The sequence below is a fragment of the Euphorbia lathyris genome, chromosome 1, assembly GCF_963576675.1.
Source record: "Euphorbia lathyris chromosome 1, ddEupLath1.1, whole genome shotgun sequence".
Classification (NCBI taxonomy): Eukaryota; Viridiplantae; Streptophyta; class Magnoliopsida; order Malpighiales; family Euphorbiaceae; genus Euphorbia; species Euphorbia lathyris.
In genome coordinates, this window is record NC_088910.1 from 15,165,481 (window position 1) to 15,192,775 (window position 27,295).

The following is a 27,295-nucleotide window of genomic DNA, read 5'->3' on the forward strand; positions in this document are numbered from 1 at the left end:
TATCCAGGTAAGTGCATCGGACAGACCAGCAACGACTTGATGAAATGTCTTCAGTAAGGAAGTGTCGTAGTATTGACGCTGAATGTTGATGTGACGTACATGGTTGAAAGTTTGTCTGGTGACAGACAATATCTCATTTTGCTTCATGGCATCAGTGTCCATCTCTTGTTTGTTCAAGTTCAATAATCGAGCAGCCTCTCCAATTTGCTCCACTGAGCATTGAGAATATGAGACCATTTGCTGTTTGGTCTTGATTTGGTCGGTGTGAAGCTGAGCAAAGAGCATTTTGACTTCATCAGAAGTTGCATAGCGCGTGTTCGCAGCTGACAAGGTCTGAACTTGACCTTGAAGAGTGTTGAGGTGTTGAACAATTGTCAGCTGGAGCTCAGCCAGCTTTGTGATGGAATCCTGCTTAGGTTGCTGTGCTTGAATGGAGACTATGACACTCAGCAGATCCTTGAATCCCTTAACTTCATTGAGAAGCTGAGTTACGTGGGAGAGTTGAGTTGTCTCAACAGTAGAAGACCCAGCAGTAGGTGGAGTGGTTTGATGAAGGTCTTTAATTAATGTTTGCACCGAGTCGATGATTCTTTTACCAGACTCGGTGGCATGCAAGTAGCTGAGAGAGCCTTCATGAACTTGCCTAGTTTCCTCAGTTTGACCGGTTGGAAGAGGAGTCAGTGGAATAACATGGTCAGTGACTGGAAGTGTGTTTTCAATCTACACTTGAGTCTCGGGTAGAGCTGATTGATCGGCAGAATTGTTGATTGGAGAAGAAGTAATCCGAATGTTGTCTGTGCTGACTGGAGCAAGAATGTCTTGAGTCAGCACAATGCTTGTAGTAACAACATTAACGGGAATTTGCTCCACTTGGCTTGTAGAGTTGGCAGAAGCATTCAAGTCGGTGTGTTCCTTTGGTGAAGAAACAGAGGCTTGCTTTTCAAGAGAAGCCGATGGAGTAGAAGATGGTTGTTTTCTGAAAAATTTCAGCTTGAGTGTAGAAGGATCCTTGGTCGGTTTCTGGATAGCAAAGTCAGGGACAGTTGGTTTTTGAACAGGAGGGTCAATGACAGACTTCTGACTTGCCTTAACTAATCTCCTTTTAGGAGGAGGAGTGTCAGCTTGGATAGACTCTCCTGAGTGAGAGGGAGAAGTTTCTTCTTGATCGGCATTAAGCTGGTCAGCTTCTTGTTCATCTCCAGCAGCCAACTCAGTGTTGGTTTGCTCAGCATCAACCTCGCTAGCTGTCTCCTCGGAGTCAGTATCATCCTGACCACTTGCTTCTTCTTGTTCATCATCTTCTTCACTATCGCCATCTAACTCTTCCTCAACTTGTGCAATGAACTGATCGTCCAGATGTACATCTTCTTCTTGATGCACAACTTCGGTTCCTAGACACTGTGTGTAGTGAGAATCACCAGGAACAACGACGTCAGTAGGGATAGCATCAATAGGAGTCAGCTCTGAAGACTTATTCTTCTTCAGGGGATGCTCTTTTGTTTCAGGCTCATCTTGCCTGCTCCTCTTTTCAGCTGACTTAGGTCTTTCCTGACCTTGATCAGCAGCTGACTTCTGCTTCTTAGTCATAGGCTCAGCTTTCTTCGAAGGTGTCCCGACAACTTTCCTCTTTCGGGCAGCTGAAGCCTTTGTCCTTTTGCTTTGCTTTGGAGCTGTTTCCTCATCTTGTTATTCAGCAGCAGCTTTTCCTTTCTTTACTGGCTGATTGAACTTCAAAGCCCTCAGCGAAGCAGCGGTTATCTCAGATCCTCTAGCCTTAGTTTCCTCAGATAGATCAATTTGATGATCTAAGAGGATTCTGGTGATGAGCGAGCCCAGCCTGAGAGTTCTAGTGCTCCTTTGGAAGCCAGCAATCAAGAATACTGGCATGTTGATCGGATTGTATGTCAGCATATGCCATATGAAGCATTGCTCAAAATTCGTTGCTGAGGTAGTGCAGTTGATCTTGGGATAAATGAAGAAGGTCAGTAGATAGTGAGCCATCTTTTGGTGCTGACCCATTGAGGTGCTTGAGACTTCTCCAGAGTGGCCAGCGGGCTTACAGAAGGTGGTATCGTACCCAGTTCCTTCGTGATCCCCAGATCTCCTCAGTTTTGTTCCCTCATTCTTTAACTTCAGCAAGTTAGCAAGATAGGTAGGGTTTATGAAAATGGTCTTTTCCTTTACCACAGTTACCAGATATTCCTGGTTATCGTCAGCAACTCAGAGATTGTGGTAGAACTCCCTTACTAGGTCAGGATAGGTGTGATCCCTAATGGAGAACAGCTCGGTCCAGCCTTTTTTTGATATCCATTCGCAGAAGGGTTGCTCGGATGTCACGAAGGCCTCAGAAACCCATCGTGAGAAGTCTATTTTCCATTCCCTCACATCTTCGAATACCTTGGTATAGGTTTTGGCCTTGGTCGGCTTACCCTTAGAGGAGGTAGCTTGGCCAGCTTTGCCTTTGCTCGGCGTAGTGACCTTGGTGGTTTCAGGCAAAGTAGTTTGCCTGGAGGGTTCATCGGAACTGGTCTTAGGTTGACCGGCACCGGAGATGTTGACGAAAACTCTATTCATGGTTTCAGAAAAGGATTGGGAAGCTTTGAGAGTCTTAAAAAGAGAGAGAATGCTTTGCCAGAGATTTCGTTAAAAGAAAATAAAAATGGGGATTTACCCATTATTTATAGCGGTGAGGAGTGGATCTTATCGAATCCATGTGTCAGTTTTGCCTTGGGATTGTCAACCGATAAAGATCCTGGCTTTTATGACACATTCGGCGCATACGTCATTCTAGGTGGCTATTCGCATGCTTTTGCATTAATTACAACGGATCTTATACTCAGTGTTTAGAATACTGAGCGTTTTAAATTCTGAGTGGTCAGTTTATACATACGGATGATTTCTCAGTTTGAGATTACTACTCGGTGTGCACATTTACTTAGTATTGATATATATTACATTAAGTACTCAGCATAACAATCACTCAGCATGCATTTGCATAAATCATTCAGCGTAGTAATTCACTCAGCATAAATTTACATTTCAACAGGAATTTACTGAAGGGGATTAAACATACCAATGGCTTCTCTCAGTATGCTGAACTGCTCATGAGCCAGTGGCTTCGTGAAGATATCCGCAAGCTGCTCATCCATTGGGACGTAGGTCAGCTTTATCTCACCCTTGAGTACATGGTCTCTAATGAAGTGATGCCTTATGCTGACATGCTTCATTCTGCTGTGTTGAATTGGGTTCTTTGATAGATCAATTGCACTTTTGTTGTCGCATTTGACCTCAATTATCTTTGTTTGAACACCATAGTCTTCAAGCTGTTGCTTAATCCATAGGACTTGAGCAACACAGTGACCAGCAGCAATGTACTCAGCTTCAGTGGTAGACAAGGCTACTGACGCCTGCTTCTTGCTGAACCAGGATACAAGACAGCTTCCTAAGAAGTGACATCCTCCAGAGGTGCTTTTTCGTTCTAGCTTGTCTCGACCATAGTCAGCGTCAGTGTATCCAACGAGTGTAAAACCATGAGTGTTGGGATACCATAAACCTGCGTTCACTGAGCTTTGCAAATATCTAAGGATTCTTTTTACAGCTATGTAATGAGATTCCTTAGGGTTAGATTGATATCTAGCACAGTAGCATACTAAGAACTGAATGTCCGGTCTACTTGCTGTTAAGTAAAGTAGAGAGCCTATCATACCTCGATACAATTTGCTGTCTACCGACTTACCATTCTCGTCAGCGCAGAGGACAGTGTCAGTGCCCATAGGAGTGGATATTGGCTTGCAATTTTCAAGATCATATTTCTTCAATATCTCCTTGGCATATTTAGCTTGACTGATGAAGATGCCATTTTTCCCTTGTTTGATTTGAAGTCCAAGGAAGAAGTTGAGTTCTCCTATCATCGACATTTCAAACTCAGTCTGCATTTGCTTGCTAAATGCCTTGCACATTGACTCATTAGTAGCACCGAAAATAATATCATCAACGTATATTTGATCCAGCAGGGTATCTTTACCCTTTCTCTTAATGAATAAGGTTGTATCAGCTTTACCCCTGACATAGTTTCTAGTCAGCAGGAAACTGGTCAGCCTCTCATACCAAGCACGTGGTGTTTCTTGAGGCCGTACAGAGCCTTTTTGAGTTTATAAACGTGGTTTGGGAATTTAGGATCCTCAAACCCTGGAGGTTGATTAACATAAACTTCCTCGTTTATAACTCCATTAAGAAATGCACTCTTAACATCCATTTGAAACAGTTTAAAGTTCATATAGCTTGCATAAGCGCATAAAATCCTAATAGCCTCTAGCCTTGCCACTGGGGCAAAGGTCTCACCGTAGTCAATACCTTCTTGCTGACTGTAGCCCTGAGCTACAAGCCTTGCTTTGTTCCTGACTACGTTTCCTTGCTCATCCAGCTTGTTGCGAAAGACCCATCTTATTCCAATGGTCTTCTGACTCCTTGGATGTGGCACTAGCTCCCATACATCGTTTCTTCTGAATTGGTCAAGTTCCTCTTGCATTGCGCTCATCCAGAATTCATCTTCCTCAGCATCAGCGAAGTTCTTAGGTTCCTGAACTGAGATGAAGGCTACATTGCTAAGGTACCTCCTGAGTTGGTTTCTTGTCATCAGGGTATTCTCAGCGGCATCAAGGATTGCACTCTTTGAGTGCCCTTTTGGAATCCTTATCTCCTTGGGTAGATTGATGTCTTGTGTTGTCTGTGTTTCAACGATCTCTGCAGGTGAAGACTGGTCAGTGAAAACAATATTTGGTTCACTTTTACCTCTGGTCAGCCCTTGAGGGAATGACTCAGCGGCTGTATTTTGATCAGCGGGTGCTGAGTGTGGATGATCCTCGGTCAGCGGCAGATATCTTCCTGCAGGGTTAGTTTCGTCAAACTCAACATGTACTGACTCTTCTAAAACTTGAGTTCGTTTATTGAAAACTCTGTATGCTTTGCTGTTTGTTGAGTAGCCTAAAAAGATAGCTTCATCAGCTTTTGAGTCAAACTTAGCTAGGCTATCTTTGGTGTTTAAAATAAAACATTTACAGCCAAAGGCACGAAAGTATCCAATGTTGGGCTTTCGTCCTTTCCAAAGTTCGTAGGGGGTTTTCTTTAGTATAGGTCTAACAAGAGCCCTATTAAGAATATAGCACGCTGTGTTAACAGCCTCTCCCCAAAAATACTTTGGAAGCATATGCTCACTCAGCATTGTCCTGGCTATTTCAACCAGTGTTCTGTTTTTCCTTTCAACAACCCCATTTTGTTGAGGCGTTCTAGGAGCAGAAAAGTTATGGTCAATGCCGCTGGCTTCACAGAATTCAACAAACTGTTGATTTTTGAATTCTCCACCATTATCACTTCGGATGTGAGCCAATTTTAGGTCTTTGTCATTTTCAAGTTTTCTAACCAAATTTGAAAATGTCTCAAAGGTCTCATCCTTGCTACTCAGCAAGATGACCCAAGTGTACCGAGAGAAGTCATCTACAATTACCAAGGAAAATCTTCTTCCACACAGACTCAGCGGCTGGACTGGACCGAAGAGATCCAAGTGTAGTAATTCTAACGGATGCTTAGTTGAGACAATGTTTTTGCTATGAAAAGATTGTTTGGTTTGTTTTCCAGCTTGGCAAGCGTGGCATAATTGATCTTTTTCAAATCTAAGTTCAGGCAGTCCCTCAACCAATTGCTTTCTTGCTAATTTAGCCAGGAGGTCCATGCTTACATGACCAAGTCTCATGTGCCATAGCCAGGAATTTTCTTCCTTTGAAACTAGGCATACAGTTTTTGAAAACTTTTTCTCTAAGTCTAGCATAAAGACATTATCAATCCGAGGGGCAGTTAAAATTAACTCATTTGTTTTTCCCTCGTATATTTTACATCCAGTAGCATCAAATATAACTTTTCTCCCATTGTCACATAGCTGAGCTACGCTGAGTAAGTTATATTTGAGTCTGCTGACTAGGGAGACTGACTCAATAGTAGGATTACCTCCGATGGTTCCTGACCCTACTATCTTACCCTTTTTGTTGTCTCCAAAACTTACGCTTCCTCCTCGTTTACGCTCAAACGTGATGAACTGAGTTTCATCACCAGTCATGTGCCTCGAGCATGCGCTGTCAATATACCACATCTTTGACTTCTCAGCACACCTCAGACTTACCTGCATTGTAACTAGTTACTTTTAGGTACCCAATTCTTTTTGGGTCCTTGCTTGTTAGGTTCAACAGGTAAAGCATCATATTTTATTTTATGGCGACATACTTGGACAGTATGGCCATTCTTTCCACAGAAGTCACAGCTGACTTTCCGTTTAGGATTTCTCACTGACTGGTCAGCACCCCAGTGCTGAGCATGCCAGCACACCTTTGTGGTGTGTCCTTTCTTCCCACAGAAGTCGCACTGGACATTCCGCTGGGGATTCCATCTCTGCTGACCAGTACTTCGGTACTGAGCGTTCAGAGGAATATTTCTTTTGTTTTGAACCTTTAGTTGGTTCTGGATATTTGTGACGTCCTTTCTCAGTTTTTTTGAATCTGATTGGACTTCAGAGACAGACTTATGTATGATCTCCATGTTATCATGCAAAGTTGAGTTGTCCTGAAGAAGGAATCTGAGGTTACTTAGCTTGACCTCTTCAACCTCGTCACAGCGCCTGCTGAGTGCTCTAATTTTCTTATTACACTTTTTGACAAGTGTATAGAGGTCACTCAGGGCATTACCCATTTCGTTTCTGAGCTGGGAAAGTGATATCACCTCATTTGATTGCTCCTCATCATCATATGCAATAGAGGGGTCAGCATGCTCAGAGACGCACGACTCAGCAAGTTCGTCAGCCATGAAGCATATCTTCACTGACTCGGTGGCCTCAGCTTTTGTTGATGAAGACTCATCACTGTCGCTCCATGTTGCCACCATTGCCTTTTTGTCGTTCTTCTTTTCTTTCCTCAGCGTGGGGCAGCTTGACTTGATATGGCCAGTTTGATGACATTCAAAGCATGTAATGGGCTTTGAGTTGTCCTTCTTGTATTTACTGTCGCTGGACTCAGCTTTATACTTATCAAACTTTCTGTAAGGCTTCTTAGAATATTTGTCATTCTTTCTGAATAGCCTTTTCATCTTCCTTGTAAACATAGCCATCTCTTCATCATCTGTTGAGCTCCCATCAGTGGAGTCAGCTTTCATGACAAGAGATTTCTGCTTCTTGTCTTCAGACTTTTCCTTCACCTCGAAGTTTTTCATTGATATCTCATAGGTCAGCAGCGAGCCGATGAGTTCGTCATATTTGTAGGTGGTTAAGTCCTGAGCTTCCTCAACAGCGGTCTTCTTTGCTTGCCAGTCTTTAGGAAGACTTCTGAGTATCTTTTTGACTTGTTCTTCCTCAGTGAAGATCTTCCCAAGTCTCTTGAGCTCATTGATGATGTTTGTAAACCTTGCATTCATGTCAGATATTCCCTCATCATTGTTCATTTCGAACAGCTCGTACAATCTCATCTGCTGGTTCACCTTGGACTCCTTTACTTTATTGGTTCCTTCGTAGGTGACCTCCAGCTTCTTCCAGATCTCTTGCGCCGACTCACAACCTGAGATTTTATTATATTCTGCAGCATCGAGCGCACTGTGAAGCATGTTTATAGCCGAAGCATGATTTTGTAGCTTCTTGAGATCATCCTCTGTCCATTTGGCCTCAGCTTTAACAACTGTTTGGCTAGCCACAACTTCGACAAGTACAAATGGGCCTTGGACTATGGATACCCAGGCACTCATATTTGTAGCCTGCATGAAATTTTTCATCCTATTCTTCCAGAAGGTATAGTTAGACCCGAAGAATAGGGGAGGCCGAGTAATGGACAGCCCCTCAGGTAAGATCTGAGTTGTTTGGTTTCCTGGGAGAAACCGAGTACTGTTTTCGCCCATAGTGGGGATCAGCTCAAGGTGGTTAAACCTTTTACAGTGAGCTTTTAAGCTCTGATACCATTTGTTGGTCCCTTATAACGTTACAAGTATAGTTCCAAGGGGGGGGGTTAGGAACTATTTAAAAATTTTAAGTTAGGGCAGACTTCTTTTTCGTGAGAAAAAGGTTTTAACAGCGGCGCTGAGTGAATAGCAAGATACTGGCTTAGTCAACTGGTGACTAGGTCAGTTTCTTTACTTGAGTCAGGAGATAGCACTTAGGGTCTATTCCTGAGCTCAGATATTCAATGCGCACAACTCAGCTTGACCTCTTTACTTGGTCAGTTTTTGTTTAAGCAAGCAATAAGTATATAAAGGAGTTTAAGGTTAGAAATATGTTACTCAGCAGATTTATCCAGGTTCGGCCTCCAAGCCTACGTCCTGTCCCTGGAACACGTTCTGAGATTTCGAATTCTCTACTGAGCTCTTTAACGGTAGAGCATCAAACCTTTTACAATCTTAGCAACTGAGTATAACAAGAGTACCTTCCTCTATACCTCTACTCAGTCCTAATCTCTCGCTGAGTACTATAACCGAGTACTCAGCCTCTCCTTTCTAATCTCTAGAAATGATAAGTGTTTGTCCTAAACAACGATTGCTAAGACACCTTAGATGATTGAATAATCACTCTAGACTTTTACACAAAAGATATGAAATTTAGTGTAAGATTGCTTTGCTTTTTCTTGCAGAACTTTGCGTAGAAATTTGGTCAGCGTAATGGCTTGATCAAGTTCTATGTTGAATGAAGCAACTGAAGGGCTCTATTTATAGAGACGTCTGAGGTGTCGGTCATTTCGAATTTCGAAATAACCGTTGGAGGGAAACGGCTTCCTGTCGTTATCATCCTGTCTTGCTCAGAGCTCTCGGCCAATCAGATTTGAGTATCTTCTGTCCTCGGTCAGCTTTTGGTCAGCTCGGCAGATTGTCTCTCCATTTATGGTAAGGTCAATTGGACAGCATTCTGTGTCTTGTGAACTTTACCCAAAGTGGAAACACTTTGTCTGGAAGTTGTTCTTAGCCAGCTGCTGTCTTGTAATCTTTGTCGAATCAACTCAGCAGCTTCGTCCCGAAGTTATTCCACGAAGGTCTTCTAGATCCTTCTTCCGCTGAGTTGCGTTTTGTACATAACGACAACGTTTTGACATACGCGGGCCGAGTTGCCTTAAACTGTTTGACTTGGGCTTTGACTTCCGTATTGGGCTTTGGGCCTTTTAATCTTTGTGTCTTATAAACAATTTAACTCAACATTGAACAAACACATTAGTAGAATAAATCAAAGCATTTAAACTTAGTGTGTTTAGAATATATTTTAATTACACTTAAACAATTTTGTCAAATCAAAATTATGTGGAAAGGTGTTTCAACAAAACCAACATATGAGATTATACGAGTTGTTCGAGATGAACGACGATGAGGACATCTCCGGAATGAACGCTAGATTCACCAATATCATAAATGAGCTAAAGAGGCTCGGCAAGAACTTCACTGAAGAAGAGCAGGTGAAGAAAATCCTGAGAAGCTTACCAAAGAGTTGGCAAGCTAAGAAAACTGCCGTGGAGGAAGCTTAAGACTTGACCACATATAAATATGACGAGCTGATCGGATCTCTATGAAAAATTTTGAAGCAAAAGAAAAGTCAGAAGACAAGAAACAAAAATCACTTGTCATGAAAGCTGACTCAACCGAAGCTGACTCATCGGACGATGAGGAAATGGCCATGTTCACAAGGAAGATGAAGAAGTTGTTCAGAAAGAATGAAAACAACAGCAAGAGGCCATTCAGAAGAGGCGATAGGTACAAAGCTGAGTCTAGTGACAAATACAAAAAGGACAGCTCCAAATCTGTCACATGCTTTGAGTGCCATCAAACTGGGCACATTAAGTCAAGCTACCCTAATCTAAAGAAAGACAAGAAGGGAAGCAAAAAGGCAATGGTGGCCACATGGAGTGATAGCAACGACTCAACATCGTCAGAAGCTAAAGCCACCGAGTCAGCAAACATATGCTTCATGGCCGATGACGCTGCCGACCACGCTCAATCTGAGCATGCTGACCTCTCTGAAGAATCTGAGCAGGAGGAATACTCAAATGTGGTAACATCCTTACATTTGCTTAGAAAAGAAATGATTAATGCCCTGAGTGACTTATATACACCGACTAAAAAGTGTAATAAGAAAATAAAAGCACTCAGCAGGCGGTGTGACGAGATTGAAGAGGTCAAACTTAGTGACCTTCGATATCTTCTCCAAGACAACTCAGCTTTGCATAGTAACATGGAAATTATGCACAAGTTCATCTCGGAGGTCCAATCATATTCAAAAAAACTGAAAAAGGATGTCACATACCTACAGAGCCAATCTAAAGGCTCAAACAAAAATAAATCCCATGTTGAGTACTCAGGTACTAGTCAGCATAAACAATTCACTCAGTGTGACTGTTGTGGGAAAAGGGGACACACAACAGATGTGTGTTGGTACAACAAGCGGATTGTCCAATGTGACTTCTACGGAAAGAAAGGACATACCACTAAGGTATGTTGGCATACTCAGCACAATGGTGCTGACCAAAAACAAAGTCACCCCAAGAGGGTAACATTCTGTGACTTCTGTGGTAAAGCTGGCCACACAATAAAAGTATGCAGTCACAAGTTAAAACATGACTTTGCACCTATTTATGCTAACAAATGAGGACCCAAAAAGAATTGGATACCTAAAGATGAATGATTCAAAATGCAGGTGAGCCTGAGGTGCGTGGAGAAGTCAAAACTGTGGTATATTGACAGCACATGCTCGAGGCATATGACTGGTGATGAAACTCAGTTCATCACACTTGAGCTTAAACGAGGTGGAAACGTAAGCTTTGGAGACAATAAGAAGGGTAAGATAGTAGGGTCAGGTACTATCGGAGGTAACCCCACTATTGAGTCAGTCTCCTTAGTTAAGGGTCTCAAATATAACCTGATTCGGGATACGAATAAAAGGCCCAGGAAGGCCCAAAAGGCAGAAGGGCCCAGGGCCCAAGCACCCTCTATAAATACACAGCTCACATTGGAAGCTGGAGGCGGGTAATCTTTGAATCACTTGCACAGTTCATTTAATAGATTTACTTGAGCGACTAACTGTCTTGCTCGTCGGAGTATCCGCAGGGACCCTTCCCGGCGCAGGGACGAGCCATCGGTAAGCCAGAGTACACCACCGGAGACCAGGATCACTGTGTTCGCATACCTGATTATTTGGTGCGGTGAACGTGGACTACATGTGACTCCGGATCTTCAAACAAGATGCAAACCCCTAATGACTCGGCTCCAACGGTAGTACCCGAAGCTGGAGCGACCAGCTCCATGACTCACGCCGGAGGCGTGATCCAGAGCCTTCCGATCTCCCCCAGAAACCTTGGCCCTTTGATGGAGGAGGTAGGCCCAGAAGAGGAACAAGCCTTCAACGCCACTCAACTCCTCAGCGCAATCCAAGGTTTTCAAACTACGTAGGCCGTGCACACGGCGGCTCAGATGAAGATCATTGACCAACAGAGAAGCCTGCAGGAGGAGAATGCCGAAATTTGGCAATACCTCAAGGAGGCGGCAGAGTTACAGAGGGACGGGGCCCTCCCTGAGCAGGCCCCGGAAGCAGCAATTGCAACGGGAAGAGAAGCCGGAGCCGGAGTCACCAGAGAAGGCGAGGAGCAGCGAGCGGGAGCTACAGCCGCGGAAAGCGAGGAGTTGCTGGAACTGAAAATTCAACGTTTTCTCGACAAAAGGGCACTCGGGGGTGTAATGGGAGGGAGCATCACATCCAGCAAAACGCCACTGGTGCAAAGGATTATCGAGAAAAGGTTCCCGCGTGACTGGAAAGCTCCTCGACTGGACCAGTATTCAGGGACCGAGGATCCTAACGATCATGTGGCGTCATTTATGAGCACCATAAATTTATACTCAAAAGACGAAGACATCATGTGCAAGGTCTTCCCCATCAATTCTTTTGATCTCCTGAAGGACCTTTTTCTCTCCCGATTTGCCGCAGCGGCAAAGGTCAGGAAAATCAGTTTGGACCTCAACGGTCTTAAGCAGCGAGCAACCGAGCCTCTACGCAATTTCCTATCAAGGTTTCATCACATGGCCTCGCAAGTCAAAGGCCTCAACCTGGAAGTGGCCCATGACGCTTTAGCAAAGGGGACCACGTGCGAGCCTCTATAGCAGAAGTGTTTCCGAAAGATGCCTAGATCTTTCGAAGAACTGATGACCATGGCACAAACGTTTGTCCGATATGATGACTGTGACCGACCCGCCGGATACGAGGAGACAGAGAGGGATAAGGCCAAAGGCGACACGCACAAACAAGAGAGAAGCAGAGCGGCCCCGGAATCGCGTGAGGAGGTCCGAGTCCGCAAGGAGGCTCCAATGCCCTATCCGGCTCGTGCTGAGTGCACCAACCCGGAGCGAAGGAGGGACCGATCTCGGGGCAAGGAGGTGCATTACGCCACTCAGCATCAGCCTCGTCGGTTCACACAGCAGATTCCGATCGGTGACAAGGGCAAAACCCGGGCAGAAAAGGAATACTGCAAGTATCACAGATCCTCTGGACACTCCACGGATAACTGCTATCAACTACAGAAGGAGGTCGAGCGAATCACGGAGCAGGGGGCGCCACCAAAGGCGAGCAAGCAAAGAGAGCAAAGCCCAAAGCAAAGGGAGGCGGGGCGAGCAGAGGAGCCGAAGAGGCCAAGGTACCATGGAGAAATACACGTCATAAGGGAAGGAGCACCGGCACTTTTCGCATAGCCCGACTGCTCCCGAAAGAGAAAGGCGATCGGACAGACATTAACAGTGCAGCCTCCACTCCGAACTAGCCACTCGGAGGCCCTTGTTGTCACCATTAGCATCGCAGGTTTTAAGACTCACCGAGTGCTTGTCGACACCGGAAGTTCAGTGAACCTGCTCACCTGGGCGGCTCTCCGCGCAATGAAGAATACTCGCACCGCCCTCCGGGCCGGGACTTTCCCCCTGGTCGGCCTCTCAGAAATCGAAGTGCCAGTAAAGGGAGTTATAACACTACCAACTATCTTGGCCGAAGGGGTAGAAGAGGTCGAGAATACCGCGGAATGGGTGGTGGTCGATATCCCCCTAGCTTACAATGCCATTATCGGAAGGCCTCTCCTGGCCGCCTTGAGGGCCACGGTGGATATCTCCGAATTGTGATTAACGTTGCCCTCCCCGCGTGGGAAGATCACCGTCCAGGGTGACCATATGTTGGCCAAAAAGCTGCAGTGGGAGGCAACTCAACCTCGAGCAGCGCTCTACTTAGAGGACGGACTGATGGACATGAGGGGTTACAATCCCGTGCCCATTGAACCAGTCGACGACTGTATCCTCGGGGATAACATGATAGTGAAAATAGGAACGAAGCTCGCCTCCCCGCTGGCCGATGAAATCAAGGCTGTCCTAACGGAGCATTCGGATGTTTTCGCCTGGTGCACCGAGGACATCACGGGGGTCGCACCTGAGAAAGCAATGCACAAGCTGAATATCGACCCCTCTATCGAACCAGTGAAACAAAAGATGAGAGTGTAGGCGAAAGACAAGCAGGCGGCAGTAAAAACAGAAATTGACAAACTTCTAGCTGTAAAATTTATCCGCGAGGTCAACTATCCGGGCTGGCTTTCTAACGTTGTACTTGTAAAGAAAGCCAACGGAAAGTACCGTATGTGTGTAGATTTCACGAATGTTAATAAAGCCTGCCCCAAGGATTCTTATCCGCTGCCTAACATAGATCAACTCCTCGATCAGACGGCGGGTCGAAAGATCTTGTCTCAGTTTGACGCCATCGTCGGTTTCCAGCAGATCCCTTTGGACCCTGCCGACGCCGAAAAAACCTCTTTCATCACGCATGAGGGGACATATTGCTATAACGTCATGCCTTTCGGGTTAAAGAATGCAGGGGTCACGTACCAGCGTTTGATAGATAGGATGTTCGCCCATCTCATCGGTAAGACGGTACAGGTGTACATCGACGACATGGTCGTCCTAAGCACCGAAGAGGGCGATCATTCGCGAGATTTAGCAGAAGTATTCGAAATCTTCAGAGCCTATAACCTCAAGCTGAACCCGGAAAAATGTTTCTTCGAAATTTGCAGTGGAAAATTTCTGGGTTGCGTGGTGTCAGAAAAAGGCATCGAGCCTAACCCCGCGAAAGTCGAGGCCATTTTAGCAATGGAGCCACCACGCGACCTGCAAGGGGTGCAAAGGCTCAATGGAAGAATCATCGCTCTGGGACGTTTCATCTCCTGCTCAGCTCAGCGATGTCTCCCGTTCTATAAAGCAATCAAGAAGGAGCACCCCTTTAGGTGGTCGACTGATTGCCAGGCCGCCTTCACTGCCATAAAAACTTTCCTCGCAACCTCTCCTCTGCTCTCGGTGCCGAAGCCAGAATGGGACATTCACTTGTATTTCACCATCACGGATGAAATAGTAGGGGTTGTTTTAACTCAGGAGGAGGGGACAGAGCTTTTTCCGATTTATTTCCTGAGCAGAGTGCTGAAAGGAGCCGAAGTCCGCTACTCCGAGGTGGAAAAAGCCCTTTTCGCTATCACACAAGCTTCAGAGCGTCTGAGACCATACTTCCAAGCGCACACGATCGTCGTCAGGACCAACTACCCGCTAAAGAAGGCTGTCCAAAGGCCAGAAGTTTCTGGGTGTATCACCAACTGGTCTGTTCGTCTCTCCCAGTTTGACGTCCGTTTTGAGCCCCGCACGACAATCAAGGCTCAAGCCTTATCCGGTTTCATTGTCGAATTTACCGGTCAGAATACCACCGAACTTACGGCAACGCCAGCTCGCACGGACGATGTCTGGACGATGAGCATCGACGGGTCTTGCGCTCCCGGACGGGCAGGCGCCGACATAGCTATTTAAGGACCCAACAATCTCCGCTTACGGTACGCCGTCCGATTGAATTTTCCGACCACTAATAATCAGGCCGAGTATGAGGCCTTGATCGCCACCCTCCGGCTTATTAAGCAAAGGACCCGACAATGTGTCAATACCTGACCCTCGCCACGACCCTACTCAATGATCTCAAAAGCAGAGGAATAACCCTTGATCTGGTGTTAGTCCCGCGAGAAGAGAATGAGGAGGCAGATGCTATCGCTGCTCTTGCAGCAGGTGAACAGTCTAGTGACCCGCTCACCTTGATTGAAGTTGCGAGCGCCCCAGCTTTTCGCACCGAGATTTCACTACAAATCGACTCGGCAGACGCCGCGGCGGGAGGATGGAGAAGCCCGATTATCGGGTACCTTAGAGATGGGACGCTTCCAGCAGATCGAACAACGGCATCCCTAGTTGTCCGGCGTTCTTGGCGTTATGCGTTACAGGATGGCTTACTTTACCGCAAATCGGCCACGCATCCCTGGTTGCGTTGTATATCTGAGGAAGAGGGAGATCACTGTCTTAAGGAAATTCACCAAGGCGTATGTAGCTCGCATCAGGGAGCCCGAACAATTGCGAAGAAGGCCCGGCTTCAGGGGTTCTACTGGCAGACCATGGATTCCGACGCGACGTGCCTAGTCCGCAGTTGTCAGGCATGTCAACTACACACCAATACCCATCACGCCCCGGCGGCCCAATTCAAAGGTATCATTACACCATGGCCATTCGCAGTATGGGGTATTGACCTGCTCGGCCCTTTCCCAATGGCTTTAGCACAAAAGCGTTTCGTGGTTGTGGCAGTCGATCATTTTACCAAGTGGATCGAAGCTGAAGCCCTTGCCAAGATAACCGCTGACAACGTCATCAATTTTCTCAAACGAGCTATTATTTACTGTTTCGGGGTCCCACATTCCTTCATCACTGACAATGGGAAGCAGTTTGACTGTAATCAGTTTCGCGATTTCTGCGCGGACTGGGGTATCAAGGGCAGATACACATCGGTAGCTCACCCTCAGAGCAACGGCCTCACGGAAGTAAGCAACCGAACGCTCCTTCGAGGAATCAAAGAACGATTAACCGACCAGGGCAGGGCATGGCCCGATCATATTGCGGCAATCTTATGGTCGTACCGCACCACCCCTCATACGGGAACGGGTCGTACCCCCTTTTTTCCTCGCCTACGGGTCAGAAGCAATGGCACCATCTGAAGTCATTCTTCGCTCCCCCCAACAGACCAATTTTGAAGAAATCGACAACAGTGCAGAGCTCAAGGAAGCTGGCGACCGACTCGAAGAAGAGCGCCTTGATGCTCTGTTACGCATCGCAACTCATAAGCAGAATATTGCGCGCTATCACGATAGAAGAGTTCGCCCCCGCGCTTTTCAGGTCGGGGACCTGGTGCTCCGAGACGCCGCAGCTGCGCAATCCCCTTTAGCCCAAGGAAATCTAGGCCAATCATGGGAGGGTCCGTACAAAATCGACACTGTTCTCCACAATGGAGCTTACAAAATTGCCTCTCTGGACGGGGTTGTTTACGACAATAGCTGGAATGTCCAAACCTTAAAAAGATATTATCAATAATATATGCAAATCATGTTTCACAATATTTTGGTTACATAACTATCATTTAGTCAACGATTTCGGGCGAACAGAACCCTATCGCGTTCTCCGCCAACTAAGCATTCAAATGCTCAACGTTCAGGCTCTTCGATCATATCGAACGCCTCCTACATCGTCTAAACTATCATTTAGTTAACGATTTCGGGCGAACAGAACCCTATCGCGTTCTCCGCCAACTAAGCATTCAAATGCTCAAACGTTCAGGCTCTTCGATCATATCGAACGCCTCCTACATCGTCTAACTATCATTTAGTTAACGATTTCGGGCGAACAGAACCCTATCGTGTTCTCCGCCAACCAAGCATTTAAGTGCTGGCCTTTACGGCTTCTCGATCATATCAAACGCCTAATACAAACAAGTTAGAATACGCCTCGTCCAAGCGTAAACATAAAATAAAACTCTCAAATTTCAGGTCATCTCACAACACATTGAAATAAAAGGGCAAATTGCAACGACAACGACGATCTTACACCACAAACAAAAGCACTACTACATAGAGCCATTACAGGAGCTACTAGGGCTACACCAAGCCGGATAAACACAAACTTTCAGATAGGTTTAGGACGATCAGGGTCCGGGATTTCCTCCTCATCCATCAAATCTTGATGCATCGCTCTCCAGTCCACGCACTCATCGGTATTGTGGCCGTTTTGCCTATGATACAAACAGGCTTTGCCCACGTGGGTCACGTGATGGTTAGGGTTAGCAGGAACGGGACCCAGGCTACCTTGCCTCACAAATTCCAGGAAGACAACGCTTCGCGGTTTGATGGGATCAACGAACGTCGGTCCATATGGACGCGTTGGTGAAGCATGACGCCCTACCCGACGGTACTCCACCTCATGGGGCAAGTTCAACACCCTTTCCATCTCATCGGCTAGAAGCCTCTTGATCCAGGAAGGATGCGGGTTGAGCACCAGAGCGACGGTCTCATCAGGGAGGAGATACCCGATGCCCTCATGAGACCAAATTTTCTTTTCTGTGGTAGAAAGTGCGCTGACAACAACCTCACAGGAATCGGTGACAGATCTGGTATAAGGAACGGAAGTCTCACTCTCCACCCTTCTCCTTTGCGATGCCCAGTCCCGGTTCATCCAGACAGGGGACGAGTACCTCACCTTCCTCTCCGCATCATTCTCCTCAGATGGGGGGCAATAAACATAGGGATGCGGCATCGCCGATATTTCCTTCTGAACCTCCAACACTCGGGCCGGATCGACGATGTCCCGAAGCGACATTCTCTCAAAGAAGTTATCTAAAGAAGGAAGCGAAGTGGTGAAAAAACAAGTTGCAAGTCCATACCGAGAAATCCGACTCCTGTTTATAGAACATCGAGGAAAAGACATGAAAGACATCACAATGCACCACAATCACATCAACAGGCAGAACATAATTAGGAGCAATACAATATCACAAAAAAGATTCAGATTGTACGAATCATCATTACATCTTGGAAAAGCAAAATCAAAGTACAGACTGCCTATTGCTTCTTAAAACGACTACAAAACTCAACAGCTTTCGCCTGGGCAGCCTTATCATAGATGTTCGGAGCAAAAATCACCTCCGGGGGAACATTGTAACCCGCAGAATGAGCTGCGGTAATCAGCATCATGCGATCTAGTTTTACGAGTTTCTCCTCGCGCTGACCAGCGAGAGCGCGAAGATCAGCAGCTTCTTTGCGTGCAGCTTCCAGTTGTCGCTTAAGAGAGTCGTTCTCCTCGGCCAGCTCTGCCACCCGTCCCGTTCTCTCCTTCAAAATCTCCGCTACTCGGCGAGTCCACCCAACTGCCATCCTGAGCAACACCCGGTACGCACAAATCTCCTCGACATCTTGCTTCAACCGCTGAGAAAGCTCCACTCGGCCAGCCGTCTCTACTTTCAGCTTCTCCGACAAAACGGTAATCTCAGCCTCGCGACGATCCAAAAGCTCCTGCGCAGCCGCCAAGTTCTTATTCACTTCCTCGAGATCACTAATAGATTTCCGCAAACCCTCTTCCATATCACGAAAAGCTTTTTCGTCATTAACGCACATGTCGAAAACTCGGGTTGCGTTCTGGATAGACTGCATAAGAGAACAAAAGTTAAGACAAACCAAAAAAACTTGCAAGAAATAAAACAAGGCTGAAAGTGCGAATAGGAGAACTCACCACACTAAGCGCCGATAAAGTCTCCAGGCCCAGGTTCATTTTTGAAGCCCCCTCCATCCACTGATGCTCACCGGGAACCCTGGCCACACGGGCCATCGCGCGAGCCAGATCGGAAGTCATCATATCGGAGTGCACTGACAAGTTCATCACATAATCCCTGAACTTGGAAATTTTCATTTCCATCCTCTTGACCATTTCCGGATGATCGCCTACCCGATCCGGCACATCAGCGGACAGCTCGTTCCCGCCATCAGAACAAGGTTTCTTGACACCCTCGCTGGCCCCAACAACACCTCCCTCAGAGGACTTCTCCCCAGCCAAATATTCGTCAATGGCCTTCCCCGTATCCCTCTTTCTCTTCCGAGCAAGCACCCCACGGGTCGGACTACCAACTGTCTCTTCGTCAAGAGCGATCATCTCCACACTTCCCTCAGGTTCTTGGGCAGCTGGATCAGCCACAGGCTTTCCTTGCGGGACATCAACTACCCCGTCAGCATCTTCCCGCGCATCGAGAACCCCTCCCATGCTTTGCACCACTTGGTTCGCATCCTCGAGCGAGGAATATGAAACCAATGAACCCGAAGCTCCTCCGAATGCCTCATCAGCGGTTTCCAGACCAACACTAAATTCGTTAGGGTCAAAATCCATACTGACACGGGGATATCCTGGACCTGCACGCACAAAAGGAGAAAAGCATCAGATTTCTGAATAACGGACAACGCATTTTATACAGCATAATTCACAAAGCAGAATACGATCCCAGCCCCTCACCTACAATGGCAACATTTACGGAGATCGCCTCCAATTCCGCCAACTCTCCAGCTTTGAACTTATAGCCCCTTTTCCATTTCTTAAAATCCGCAGCCGACCACCCTCTAATATCGGCCATCCGCCATTTATTCCAAATGTAGTAACCAGCGGTAAGAAAGTGACGAACTAGCTCATCTACGTCCTGCTTATGATCATTGTCCGTCGGAAGACCTTTCAAATGCGTCACCAATTTCTCCTCGAATGAGAGCTTTGGTCGGGTCTTCAACCACCGACTGGAGTCCATGGGGTCATCATTCCACACGACCCGAAAGGGAAAATCCCCATCAAGCTTCCTCACCAAAAAGAAGCGGTGACGGTATTCGGACAGTTTATCCTTCAACCCACCCATCACTCTGAATTTCTGGTGGGAGAAAGTGACATGTTGAGATCACTGCCCTTTGCTCGGTTTAAAAAACTCACGGAAGACTAGACCTGTTGCCCGATACCCGGCAGAACGACACCGCGAATAGAAGGCGACCATCATTCTCCAGCCATTCGGATGTATTTGCCCAGGGCACAAATCATATTCCTTCAAAACCTCCACGAAAAAGGGCAGGAGCGGCAGCCGCATCCCCGATTCTAATTGCTCTTCGTAAATGATGAGCTCATTCGCGCTACCTGCATGATGGGCTCTGGTCTCTTCACCCAAAGCTACTAAGTCATAGGGCTCTCCGAGTCGGTACACCACAAATATCGCCGGCAGGTCTGCTGCGATGATTATACTATAGGCATCTTCGACCGAAAGGGACTCCGGCCTCTTAGGACGCTCGGCTCTCTCAAAACATTTACCCTCGCTACCGGCAGTACCTGGAGATCGCGTCCACACTCTCTCATGCATTTTCTCGTAAATCGCGGCAAGGGGCCGCTCTACAGTAATCAAACCCTCCGGCACGGCCACCACCACCTCTAGAACGTCGGCGGCAACGCCTCAGGTTGGACGATCGACGGTAGGCAGCGGGCGGTCCACGGGTTTCTTCCTTTTTTTCGCCACGCCACCCACTGCGCTATCTCCACTATCCTTTTCAGCTCGCCTTTTTCGTGATACCGTTCGCGTCCGCGAAGACTCTCGAAGCGTAAAGTCACCAGGGGCAACCGGCGGCAGTCTGCTTAGGGCTCCCCGTGAAGAACCCTCTGACATAATACCCCTCCCCAGAAGTCAAAATAAAGTAAAGAAAAACGCAAAAACCAAGGCTAAGGGATTGTTCGACTAACCTCAGCAAATGATACGACAAACTCTGACGCAAGAAAACTCCCGACGAACAACAGGTATCGGATAAACCGCCGGATGCTTACCACGCGAACAAGTAGGGGCAGGCTGACACGATCGCAGGAGGGAGAGAGCACACAAAACAAAAGCAAGCAGAGTTTTTTCTCCCAAACAAATTTGAAAAATGAAGTAAAGAGATTTCGTCTCATCCCTCCCAATATTTATAGTTGGGGAAGGAAACAAGGCGCTAGCACAGTCTTAATTTTGCAATAAATTCTTACAGCGCACGAGTGATTAAAAGTGCAGGCGCAATCAATGCGGCGCTATAAATAAGACACGCATGCAGTAATCCTAAAGGTTTTCCCCATATTTATCCGAGGAGCCCTCTTTACGGCTGAACACCATGTATCCCTATGGGAAACGGAGGCACAACCCTATCTTCTCGCATTAAATACTCGATTTAGCTCTTCGGTGGGGGGGACTACTTGATTCGGGATACGAATAAAAGGCCCAGGAAGGCCCAAAAGGCAGAAGGGCCCAGGGCCCAAGCACCCTCTATAAATACACAGCTCACATTGGAAGCTGGAGGCGGGTAATCTTTGAATCACTTGCACAGTTCATTTAATAGATTTACTTGAGTGACTAACTGTCTTGCTCGTCGGAGTATCCGCAGGGACCCTTCCCGGCGCAGGGACGAGCCATCGGTAAGCCAGAGTACACCACCAGAGACCAGGATCACTGTGTTCGCATACCTGATTATAACCTATTGAGCGTAGCTCAGCTTTGTGATAGTGGTAGACAGGTTATATTTGATGCTACTCAGTGTCGGATACTCGAGGGAAAAACAAACAAACTAATTTTAACTGTCCCTCGTGTTGACAATGTATATATGTTGAGTTTAGAAAAACAGTTTTCAAAAAATATATGCTTAGTGTCTAAAAAGGATAACTCCTGTCTATGGCATAGGAGACTTGGTCATGTAAGCATGGACCTCCTTGCCAAATTAGCTAGAAAACAACTAGTTGAGGGATTGCCCAAATTGAAATTTGAAAAAGATCAATTATGTAATGCTTATCAGCAAGGTAAACAAACGAAAAAGTCTTTTCAAAGTAAAAACATTGTCTCAACCAAGAGACCATTGGAATTACTACATTTGGACCTTTTCGGACCTGTCCAGCCACTCAGCTTGGGCGGTAAGAAATTCTCCTTAGTTATTGTAGATGATTTCTCTCAGTACACTTGGATCATCTTGCTGAGTAGCAAGGATGAAACGTTTGAGATGTTCACCACATTGATTAAAAAGCTTGAAAATTACAAAGACCTAAAAGTAGCTCATATTAGAAGCGACAATGGTAGAGAATTCAAAAACCAACAGTTTGACGAATTCTACGAAACTAGTGGTATTGACCACAATTTCTCTGCTCCTGGAACTCCTCACCAAAATGGGTTTGTTGAAAGGAAGAACAGAACAATTGTCGAAATTGCTAGGACAATGTTGAGTGAAAATAGGCTTCCAAAGTATTTCTGGGGTGAAGCTGTCCACACAGCATGCTACATACTCAATAGGGCTTTAGTTAGACCTATTCTTAAGAAAACCCCATACGAACTTTGGAAAGGACGAAAGCCCAACATTGGCTACTTTCGTGCCTTTGGGTGTAAATGTTTTATACTCAATACAAAAGATAACCTTGCAAAATTTGATGCTAAAGCTGACGAAGCGATCTTTTTAGGGTACTCAACTAACAGTAAAGCATATAGAGTATATAATAAACGAACTCAAGTTGTTGAAGAGTCTGTCCATATAGAGTTCGATGAAACTGACCCTGCAGGAAAGACAACTCAGTCCGCCGAAGATGAACCAAGCTCAGCTTCCGCTGACCAAACAGGAGCTACTGAGTCATCAGTACAAGGGTTGACCAAAGGTAAACACGAACCCGAAATTACCTTTGCTGACCAATCTATTCCTGCAGATGTTGTAGAAACACCTATTCAAGACAACTCAACATTACCTAAAGAAATAAAAATCCCAAGAGGACATTCGGAGAAGTCCATTCTTGATGCCGCTGACAACAAGCTGATGACAAGAGATCAGCTTAGAAAGTATCTCGGAAATGTTGCATTCGTCTCAGTAAATGAGCCAAAGAACTTCACCGATGCTGAGCACGATGAATATTGGATCAATGCTATGCAAGAAGAGCTTGATCAATTCACAAGAAATGAGGTATGGGATTTAGTACCAAAACCTAGGAATCAAAAGACCATAGGAACTAAGTGGGTCTTTAGAAATAAACTAGATGAGCAAGGCAATGTAGTCAGAAATAAAGCCCGACTTGTAGCCCAAGGCTATAGTCAGCAAGAGGGCATTAACTACGGTGAAACCTTTACACCCGTTGCTAGGTTAGAGGCTATACGTATATTGTGTGCATATGCCAGCTATATGAATTTTAAATTATATCAAATGGATGTTAAAAGTGCTTTTCTTAATGGCTTTATAAACGAAGAGGTATATGTTAGTCAGCCTCCAGGGTTTGAAGATCCAAAATTCCCAAACCACGTTTATAAACTCAAGAAGGCCCTGTATGGCCTAAAGCAAGCACCACATGCTTGGTATGAGAGGTTGACCAACTTCCTGCTGACCAGGAATTATGTCAGAGGCAAAGCTGACACAACCTTGTTCATTAAGAAAAAGGGTAAACATACCCTGCTGGCACAAATTTACGTAGATGATATAATCTTTGGTGCTACTGATGAATCCTTGCGCAAAGAGTTTAGTAAACAGATGCAAACTGAGTTCGAGATGTCTATGATGGGAGAACTCAACTTCTTCCTTGGACTTCAAATCAAGCAAGGTAAGAACGGCATCTTCATTAGTCAGTCCAAATATGCCAAAGAAATGCTAAAGAAATTCGATATGGAAGATTGTAAACCCATATCAACCCCAATGGGTACTGACACTGTCCTATGCAAAGACGAGAAAGGTAAATCTGTAGATAGCAAGCTATATCGAGGTATGATTGGCTCTCTACTTTACCTTACCGCTAGTAGACCAGATATTCAGTACTCAGTATGTTATTGTGCAAGATATCAAGCTGACCCTAGGGAATCTCACCTTATAGCTGTAAAAAGAATTTTTAGATATTTGCAGAGCTCAGTTAATCCAGGTTTATGGTATCCAACCTCAAATGACTTCACACTCATTGGATACACTGATGCTGACTATGGACGAGATAAGCTAGAGCGTAAAAGTACTTCGGGAGGCTGTCACTTCCTTTGAAGCTGTGTAGTATCTTGGTTCAGTAAGAAGCAGTCATCAGTTGTCCTGTCTACAACTGAAGCTGAGTACGTAGCTGCTGGAAGCTGTGTTGCACAAGTCCTATGGATTAAGCAACAGCTTGAGGATTATGGATTCAAAACGGAAACAATTGAAGTCAAATGCGACAACAAAAGCGCCATTGACCTATCTAAAAATCCAATCCAACACAGCAGGATGAAGCATGTCAGCATAAGGCATCACTTCATTAGGGATCATGTACTCAAGGGTGAGATCAAGCTGACCTACGTTCCAACAGATGAACAACTTGCGGATATCTTCACTAAGCCTTTGGCTCGTGAACAATTCAACATACTAAGGGAAGCTATCGGTATGTCTAATCCTCTTCAATAATACTATGTGCTTAATTGAATGATGAGTGATTACCATGCTGAGTGACTTATGCTAATTTAGTAACTTCTACATGCTGAGCTTAATATGCGTTATAGAAAATCACCCTATGCTGAGTAAGACATACATGCTGAGTGATTATTTAAGGCTGAGTTACTAAAGCAGTATGAAAACCCTCTATGTAAAACTGTGCACTCAGTACCACAAAACATTCTGTATTCTAACAAACTGAGTAAAATTCACTTGCCCAATTAATGCTAGCACACGTGCCATAAATAGCCACCTAGGGTAACGTAATCGCAATAATGTAAACGCGCCGAACATGTCATAAATGCCAAGATCTTTGTCGATTGATCATCTCGAGGTAAAACGGCTAGTTCAAATGGGTAGGATCAATTCGAACTCCTATAAATAGTGGAAGAATTCCCACTTATCACTCTTTACACTCAAAATTCCTGGCAAATAGATTTTCCTCTCTCTCACTCTCCAAATCTCAAAACCTCTCAAAAGAATCTCTAATCATGTCGGATTCACAAAATCTCTCCGGAGGCAGTTACAACGACAACCACTCCGATGAAAATCCATCGTACCAAACTGAGCAAGAACACGAGGATACCTCAACTAAATCTCAGGAAGAAGGTCAGCATGACCATTCTAAGGTCACAACACCAAGCAAGAAACCACACGATGACCAAGCCACCTCCTCAAAAGGGAAACTGAAGCAGGATAAGGGAAAGAAACCGATGGAATGTACCTACTCCCTAGTTTACAACAGCGTAAGGGGATATAAGGTTGACCACTCCCGCTGGTTCTCGAAGGGATTTGTGGAAGCTTAGCAACCCTTCTGTGAGTGGATCTCAAAGAACGGCTGGACCGAGCTGTTCTCGATTCGAGAAGCCACCTATCCTGAGTTAGTGAAGGAGTTCTACGCTAACCTAAGAGCCGCTGATGATGACCGGGACTATATGGTCACCAAGGTTCAAGGGAAAGATATCTTCATCAACCCTCCTTACCTTGCCAAACTGCTAAAACTGAAAACCGAAGGAGCTAAACTTCGAAAAACAGGTGATCACGAAAAAATTAACTATCCCACTGAGTTTTGCAAACCTGCTGGTCATACCGGGGAAATCTCAAGTACCTCCATGGGTCAAAATCAAAAAATGGCCCATTACATACTGACCAACTTCCTCTTTCCAAAGGTCAACTCCACTTCCTCAGCGTCGAACTTCGAGCAGTGCTTCATCTGGCACATGCTGACCTACCAGCCGATCAACATGCCAGTCTTTCTAATCAGTGGTTTTCAAAGAAGTACTGGAACCCTTAGGTTAGGCTCTCTCATTACCAGAATCCTCAAAGACTATAAAGTGAGTTTGGTTGAGGAAATTAATGTCTGGGGGACAGAAATTACCGCAGCTGCATTGTTCGGCTTGGTCTATGACCAACCGATTGTGTCAAAGAAAGGAAAAGGGGTCGTTGTTAAGGAAACTGAGGGGATGCTGACTAGAGAAGGTAAGAAAGTAAGGAAAACTCAAGCTGATAAGCAAGACAGAAAGAGGAAAGCTGTTCACACCTCTTCCAAAGACGATGACGCTCCACCGAAAAAGATTCGGTTCGTATCCAAAGGACCAAAGCCTCAAGTTCAACAAGGTCAGGTTGGACCCAAGTCAGCAGAAAACCTCAAAAGGCAAGCTGAGCCTGAGGAAGAAGAAATAGAGGACACTCCTGAGCAACCACTGAGAAAGAAGAAGAAGATCTCTTCTGGATTGAGTCTTATCGATGCACCCCCACTTGACGTCGTTATCTCTGAAGACTCACATTTCATGAGAAGTCAAGGAATTGATCTTGAGAAAACCCCCACTGACCAAAATGAAGAAGAATTGGGCAATTTCGGAGGTCAGTTTGATGCTGAGGAGACAGCAAATGTTGAGCAACATGAGAACGTGTATGTTGACCCAACAATAGGTGCTGAGCATGAACATTTAGTCAATACTGAGCTGGTTGAAGAGCAGGCTGAGCCCACAGTAAAGGAACATGCTGACCTAGGGGTACATTCACTTTCTGACTCTCTTGATTCTATTCAAGCTGACCCCTCTCCTCCAAAGGCTAAGAAATTGAGAAGGCTTAAGAAAAAGGCTCAAAAGTCGCCAGTTATTGATCTCTTGGGTGATTCTCCTCTGCGGGATCCCATTACTGACCTATCGGATATGCAGTTCCAGTTCTTCTCAAATCCCACTGAGCCTTCTCCAACGGAACTTCGGAAAAATCAAGCCTCTATTACTCATCCTGAGGAACAAGCCAAGTCTCCGAAAAATCCAATCCCTGCCGAGCAAGAGCTCGAAGTCCAAGCTGCTCCAAATCAAAAGCATGCTAAGGAAAATCCTGCTCAGCCTGAGTTAACTCCTCCTGCACCAACTCAAACCAACACTGAGCAGGTCAATATCTCTGCCGATCCATCTCCTTCCCATCTAATATCGCAGAATGTTGAGCAGTCAGTTCCTGCTGCTAATCAAAGTCCAGTTGTTAACCAAGCTGGCCCCTCTGCTTCCACCAGAATTCCGGCAACTGAGTCAATTCCTGAAACAACATATGCCTATCTTCATGCTACTCAGTTCGGACGTCGCATTATTGACTCCGCTCAAACTATTCTTCAGGATTTGAATACTTCTCATGCCGATGCTGCTGGGTCTGCAAATGTTGAGTCACCATAAATTTCGTCTATCACTCAGCTCCTCAACGAGATCAAGGGTCTCAAAGATCTGGTAAGTGTAATGACAACGGTCCAAACACAGCAACCCAAACAAGAATCCATCGTCAAGCTGGCCGAACTGCAGTTAATGATGGTGAATCACTTGAATTCCCTTCAAGGACAAATTAATGCTCTTTCTGCAGTCAACACGGGCTATGCTACCTCTGCTGAGTTGAATCAACATTTTACCGAGTTGAACTCTGAGTTGACCGGCACTCGCGAG